The sequence below is a fragment of the Triticum dicoccoides genome, chromosome 2B, assembly GCF_002162155.2.
Source record: "Triticum dicoccoides isolate Atlit2015 ecotype Zavitan chromosome 2B, WEW_v2.0, whole genome shotgun sequence".
In the NCBI taxonomy this organism is placed as follows: Eukaryota; Viridiplantae; Streptophyta; class Magnoliopsida; order Poales; family Poaceae; genus Triticum; species Triticum dicoccoides.
Genome location: NC_041383.1, coordinates 485,423,339 through 485,431,140, shown reverse-complemented (window position 1 = coordinate 485,431,140; position 7,802 = coordinate 485,423,339). Strand labels below are relative to the sequence as shown.

General features: G+C 47.6%; 1 long non-coding RNA gene across 1 annotated transcript; it reads left to right on the top strand.

Moving 5' to 3' along the window:
* Positions 1-2,132: 2,132 nt before the first annotated feature.
* LOC119367869 lies at positions 2,133-5,513 on the top strand. The gene is made up of 2 exons (XR_005176459.1): positions 2,133-2,551; positions 5,233-5,513. It is a non-coding gene; the product is annotated as an uncharacterized LOC119367869 (long non-coding RNA).
* Positions 5,514-7,802: the final 2,289 nt, after the last annotated feature.

Below are 7,802 nucleotides of genomic sequence, written 5' to 3'. Positions count from 1 at the left end.
ATCCTGATAACTTTATCGGCGGGGGTAGGGTGGGAGGAGTTGTTGAACCATACCACGATAACTCTTCTGCAAATAACATGATAACTCACACATCGCAGACTTGATAATTTGGCGTCTGTGGCGAGGGGGGGGGGCAACCACGGTAATTTAAATGTAAATAGCTTGTTAATAGACACATACTAAGCTGATAACTCATATACAAACGCCATTATAATTTTTGACCTGAATTTTTATTGTTGAAAAATATACACCCGGTAATTTCTATGTAAAAAACATGATAATGTATACATCACAGATTTGATAACTAATATCTTATGTTTTAAACACCATGGTATCTTTCATCCAAGGGAAAAAAGTTTTTTAAACATTTTCATCGGTAATTTATGTGTTAAATTACCATACTTCCTCATGCCTTAACCTTCTCGTACTGTAGTTATCAGCCTTATCATGGTATAGTTATCATGTTGCTCATACCCTAATTATCATGCTGATCATGCCAAAGTTACCAAGCCAAACTTTATTTATTTTCTGATATGGCAGAAATAAGAAAGGTTCAAATAACATTGTTTACCTACAATAGACAACAACAAAAGGTGGCTTAGTTGGTTATTAGGCTCAATAGGTATTGCATAGACCTAGGTTTGAATCCTCTTTCAAGCACTTTTATTTTATTTTCATATTATGCGGCGAAAAACCAGAAAAAACCATTAGCGATTTATCACGGTTTTTGAGAGAAGGAAAAAAATCAGTGGAAAGCGAGCGTGGGAAGATAGCGAACTAATCGTGCGGATCTGTCGCTAACGACCAGTCGACTGGTCGTTAGCACAGTCCATATATATATATATAGGGAAAATCCATCCTACCACCCGGTGGTAGTTACCCCACATATCTCATATACTACCATGTGGTACTATATATATTATTTTATTATTTTAAATATGTTTATATAATATATGTAAGATATTTCAAAGTAAGTTACATGAAAAAATTGCATATGAGCCCATAGTTTTTGTTATATTTGTGAAATACGTACATATTTGTACGTAAAAAAGAGCATACTCAAAAAATGGTACATACTACCTAAAAATTTGTATATATACTACCTAATCATTGTTATATACTACATACTACACGTACATACTCTCGGTTTCGACAGATACTATATACAACATACAAAACGCAAGTGGTGGTAACTACCACTGCTTGTAGAAAACATTTTATTCAAATGCTCGTGCGTTGTAACAGGAAAGATAATTGACATGTTCGTCAAAATGTTCATCGTGCTGCAGGGAGGCACAAGCCCCTGTGAATTAAGAACTATACTACAGATACAATGCTTTTGGTATGATTCCTGTATCATACTTCCGATAGCATAATACATGAATAAATTAAAGTGCACCATAATAATTACTTCCTCCGTTCCTAAATATTTGTTTTTTTAAAGATTTCAAATGGACTATCACATCCGAATGTATATAGACATATTTTAAAGTATAGTTCACTCATTTTGCTTTGTATATAGTCATTTGTTGAAATCTCTAAAAATACAAATATTTAGGAACGGAGGGAATAGATTGACCATGGTACACATAAATCGTACTCCCTGTATCTATTTTTACAGGACCTGATTTTTAGATCTCCTGACACCAACGCGGCTGTGATTTGGCCAATAAGCATGCATACTTTTTTAGTTAACTTTGTATATTAATTGCAAGTACTCGCTTAGTTTCACCGCTATTTTTTTTTTGCGGGGACACCGCTATTTATTGTGTTGCCCAAATATGTTGCCCCACGTTAATATGCAAGGAAGGAAGACAATCCGAAATTGCCCAAACAAATGGTAGCCCGGATTAATTTTCATTAGCCAGCACACAAATCTATTTAGTTAGAGGCATCCAGCACATAATTTCATTTAATCAGAGTCAATTCATCGGGTAAATGGCGGCGTACATGTCCTCTTTTATGCATGTGTGGCGTACCTCTCTCTCTTCCCGCGACCAACACTTCTTCTGGTGGGCCCCACCACTGAAACAACATATTTTGTTTTTTTCTATTTCCTTTCCCTTACCTTATCTCCCCGACTCTTCTAGTGGCATCAGTTCAAGCTTCATGAGGCGTTTCCCACAAGATGAGACAGTGAGATGCAGTCCGCCACATGGGGCCATCGCCGTCGCTAGCGGCAAGTAGGGGTCCATCGCGGATAGCACGGCCCGCGTCCGGCATGTCCAAGCCCCGGCCTAAGCTATGGCAGCTGCTGCCATGCCTATCCTCCCCTCAATTCGAGCTCGGAAACGACTCACACAAGATGAGATTGCGGTGTGCCGTTCGGGGCCGTCGCCGTCGCCGGAGGCAAGGCGAGAGCTATTGTGGGTAGCACCGCTTGCGTCCGGCGCACCTGTACCTGAGCCCAGACTGTGGCAGCTGCTCCATGCCGCAGTTCCCCGCTAAACAACATCGTGTGCGGGGGCGGTCTGCTGGTACGTCGAGATACAGGGGGAGCTCGTGCAGACTCACTTGAAGTTTGGAGCTCGATGCAAGCTCACAGCCAGAGGTGAGTGCTACCCCCTATGCTACTTCATTTTTTTTAGAAAAGGAGGATGACCCTCGGCCTCTGCATCTGAGCGATGCATATAGCCACTTTATTAATTATTCTCACAAGACCTTACAAAGTCATACAATAGTAAGACTAAAGCCATCGTCTAAGCAACAAACTGTCGCTACACCTATCCAATTGATGTAGGGGTGCAGATAGCCTGAGCCTAATACCAAACAGACATCGCAGCCAAGCCTAACATCTAAGACCCGACACCCCAACCTAGCCACTTGCCGGGTCTGGGGCACACACTGGTCCGGCGTGCTCTCAGAGGCCGCCGCCGCCAACTGTCACCGCTCCATCTTCAGAACTGTACTGATGCATCAACCTTGCTCGGTCCAGCTATCGTCAACGCCATCACGACGCCCAACGGCACCTCCCGTGCAAACAGCTGAACACATCGCGATCGCCACTGATACACCTCAGTGCCATGCTGCCAAGTACCACCAGCCGACACAACTTGAAGCCCTTGGAGGATCTGTCGTGCGTAGCACCTGCCGATCAGGCATGACCAAGCGTAGCACCTGTCGATCAGGCATGACTTGACATCACCATCAAAGCTCTGTGCAAGACGAAGCCACTCCACCTCCTGCCTCTAACTTCCAGCGCTGCTCCACAAAACGATGCTCCCAAGAGAGAAACGACACCACACTGCCGCCATTGTCCGGTCTGGAACACCAGATCCTAGGGTTTCCTCCGGAGCAATACGAGTGGGTCGACGGTAGTCACATGACGATGCCTTCATCAAGGTAACGCTGTGGAACGCCGCCATCGCCCGCCGTCGCCACGGTTTTCACCGGCAAATACGTCTTCCCGACTCGCAGCTAGTGCCAGATGACAAATCCCGAGATCCGAACACCCAGCCTCAGGCCGACCACCTATGACGGAAGAGATGACCACCACGGTCGGCTGCACCGGTCAGACCAGATCTGATTGGAGGTGCCGCCGACGAAACCACCAGGCCCTCCACATCGCCGTCGCCGATCTGAAGGCAGCATTCACGCCACCGGAGCCAAGCTGGCCGCCGCCGACAGCAGCTGCCGCAGGCGCCCGAAGGACATCCGCAGCGCCCGCAGTCCTGGCCTCCGCCGCGCCAAGTCGTCGCCGTCCAAGGACGGGCCGCACTCCCGCCGCCTGCATCCATCCGCCGCGCCGCAGATCCCAGATCGGTCGCGCCACCACATGCCTTGGGGTCCGCCCCATCCCGGAGACGTGCGAGAGAGGAGATCCCCCGCCACTGCCGTCGGCCCCCGGACTTAGCCCGGCGGCGGCTTCCGGCGGCGGTGGAGGGAGAGGAGGAGGGAGTTTGCGGCGGCGGCGGCTATGTTTCTGGCCGCCCGAGTCGCCCTAGGGGGAGGACGACGCGGGGGCTGGGCTCACCTCCCAGTCGTCATATGCTACTTCATCTACATGTAATTTTCCCTTTCCTATGAAGTGATGGAAACAGAGGAGGGGCAGACTGTATGCACATATGCACGTACTGTAGTTTGACGTGCAGCTTCACTTTTCCATTCTTAGTTTTCAATCACAAGAGCACAAGACTACATTGAACTGGAAAACTAAATCATGGAGGAATAACCAGCAACTAATTCGTATTCATATATATATCATCATTTTAGCATAAATCTATCAGTTAGCAGTTTGAATTCATAGAAATTACGGAAATCATGCAAAACGATACTTTGAAACTGAACTCACAATTATATTTTCTACGGGCTACCATTCTAAAACCGAGACATACCTTAGAACAAATAACAATGAGTATCAAAACCGACTGTACTTTTACAAGCACTCATTTAGTAGACGACAAGCATGGATGGTAATACAACTGCATTTTACACAGAATACTATTATATCATTGTAATGCTTCTTATATAATACGTACAAACTGTTAAAACAAATTGAAAGGCTTCCCCTCGGTGTTAGCCGTTAGTATAAGATGCCGAGATGACAAAAAAAGGTTGAGATGACAAAACAAAATATTGTAGCTTGGAATATAGATGAGAATATATAAATCTTAGATAATCAGTAAATACTATTATATCATTGTAATGCTTTTTATATAATACGTACAAACTGTTAAAACAAATTGAAAGGCTTCCCCTCGGTGTTAGCCGTTAGTATAAGATGCCGAGATGACAAAAAAAGGTCAAAAAAAGGTTGAGATGACAAAACAAAATATTGTAGCTTGGAATATAGCTGAGAATATATAAATCTTAGATAATCAGTAAATAACAATGCAACCTTTTCTTGGAAAAATGTACCTTGTGGAAAATCATCTTAACTATAATTGATTATTGTCTCCCCTTGGAACTACTGTACAAAACCTGAAGAAATCGTATACTATAGTGAAGCACTAAACTCTTGCATATACACGAGGCATGTTCGAAACATGAGGCCGCTCCTTGCTATATGTATACGTGAGGCATGTTTGAAACTGATTCTGCTGATGCGCATGGCTGCTTGTGTGGCATGCCCGCGATCATCACTCCCATAATTATAATGTAATTCCGAAGGATTAATATGCACGCCCATGATCACTCCTCGAGCTTTTTTTGTAATTTGCATGTCATAGATTAAACACTTTGTTTGTTTTAGTCTTATCTCCTCTGTATGATAAGAGGGTCTATAATTTGTAGATTCAAGGCGCAACAACGTAGCTATGGATGATGAAGTGCCAGGAGCTGCTTCCATGCTCAAGAACACAGTGGATGCATGCTGATCCACGGAGAGAGCAATTTTGTAGCAATCCTGGTCTATTGTGTGATCTAGGGGGCAACATTGACAATGTAGTAGATGGGCAGGAGAAAGGATGTAGCCCGGAAGATATTTTGGCAGTAATCTGTTGTTACACAGGAGAAAAAAAGTGTTTTGCTGATTATCTCGAATAAATTAGAGATCTACGCTGATTATGCATGCTCAAGAATCCTTTAACACGTGCATGTGGTTCCTCTTTTGATTGTGCATTCTCAGTTGCTAGATTTCAAGATTTGAACGGTGTTTGTCAAAGTTAGAATTGAACCACACGGGAATCCCTTTAATAATTTCCTTCAGTTTCATTCCCTTCCTGGTTAATTTCCTTCCTTATTTCTCTGCGAGAGACACTCAATTCCTTCCCTGCTTTGGTTAATTTCCTTCCTTATTTCTTTGCGAGAGTCAATCAATTCATTCCGTTCCTTATTCCTTGCACGCTTTAGTTCTCACACCCTTCGCTTGTTAACTCCTGAGACGGCTCGTTGATACGGAGAAAACATAAAAGTGTATTTAAATTGGGAGGATTTAATGGAAGAGAGCGGGGTGGGACAATTCTGCACAAGAGGAAGAGGGAAGATGAGATTGCGGTGTGCCATTCGGGGCCGTCACCGTCGCCGGAGGCAAGGCGAGAGCTATTGCGGGTAGCACCGCTTGCGTCCGCTGCACCTGTACCTGAGCCTAGACTGTGGCAGCTGTTCCATGCCGCAGTTCCCCGCTAAACAACGTCGTGTGCGGGGGCGGTCTGCTGGTACGTCGAGATACAGGGGGAGCTCGTGCAGACTCACTTGAAGTTTGGAGCTCGATGCAAGCTCGCAACCAGAGGTGAGTGCTACCCCCCTATGCTACTTCTTCTTTTTTTTGAAAAGAAGGATGACCCCCGGCCTCTGCATCTGGGAGATGCATATAGCCACTTTATTAATTATTCTCACAAGATCTTACAAAGTCATACAATAGTAAGACTAAGGCCACGGTCTAAGCAACAAACTGTCGCTACACCTATCCAATTGATGTAGGGGCGCAGATAGCCTGGGCCTAATACCAAACAGACATCGCAGCCAAGCCTAACATCTAAGACCTGACACCCCAACCTAGCCACTTGCCGGGTCTGGGGCACACACTGGTCCAGCGTGCTCTCAGAGGCCGCCGCCGCCAACTGTCACCGCTCCATCTTGAGAACTGTACTGATGCATCAACCTTGCTCGGTCCAGCTATCGTCAACGCCATCACGGCGCCCAACGGCACCTGCCGCGCAAACAGCTGAACACGTCGTGATCGCCACTGATACACCTCAGCGCCATGCTGCCAAGTACCACCAGCCGACACAACTTGAAGCCCTTGGAGCATCTGTCGTGTGTAGCACCTGCCGACCAGGCATGACCAGGCGTAGCACCTGTCGATCAGGCATGACTTGACATCACCATCAAAGCTCTGTGCAAGACGAAGCCACTCCACCTCCTGCCTCTGACTTCCAGCGCTGCTCCACAAAACGATGCTCCCAAGAGAGAAACGACACCGCACTACCGCCATCGTCCGGTCTGGAACACCAGATCCTAGGGTTTCCCCCGGAGCAATACGAGTGGGTCGACGGTAGTCACATGACGATGCCTTCATCAAGGTAACGCCGTGGAACGCCGCCTTCGCCCGCCGTCGCCACGGTTTTCACCGGCAAATACGTCTTCCCGACTCGCAGCTAGTGCCAGATGACAAATCCCGAGATCCGAACACCCAGCCTCAAGCCGACCACCTATGACGGAAGATATGACCACCACGGTCGGCTGCACCGGTCAGAATAGATCTGATCGGAGGTGCTGCCGACGAAACCACCAGGCCCTCCACGCCACCGTCGCCGATCTGAAGGCAGCATGCACGCCACCGGAGCCAAGCCGGCCGCCGTCGACAGCAGCTGCCGCCGCCGCCCAAAGGGCCATCCGCAGCGCCCGCAATCCTGGCCTCCGCCGCGCCAAGTCGTCGCCGTCCGAGGACGGGCCGGACTCCCGCCACCTGCAGCCATCCGCCGCGCCGCAGATCCCAGATCGGTCGCGCCACCACATGCCTCGGGGTCCGCCCCATCCCGGAGACGTGCGAGAGAGGAGATCCCCCGCCACCGCCGTCGGCCCCTGGGCTTAGCCCGGCGGTGTCTTCCGGCGGCGGCGGAGGGAGAGGAGGAGGGAGTTTGCGGTGGCGGCGGCTATGTTTCTGGCCGGCAAAGTCGCCCTAGGGGGAGGACGACGCGGGGGCTGGGCTCACCTCCAAGTCGTCATATGCTACTTCATCTACATGTAATTTTCCCTTTCCTACGAAGTGATGGAAACAGAGGAGGGGCAGACTATATGCACATATGCACGTACTGTAGTTTGACGTCCAGCTTCACTTTTCCATTCTTAGTTTTCAATCACACGAGCACAAGACTACATTGAACTGGAAAACTAAATCATGGAGGAATAACTAGCAACTA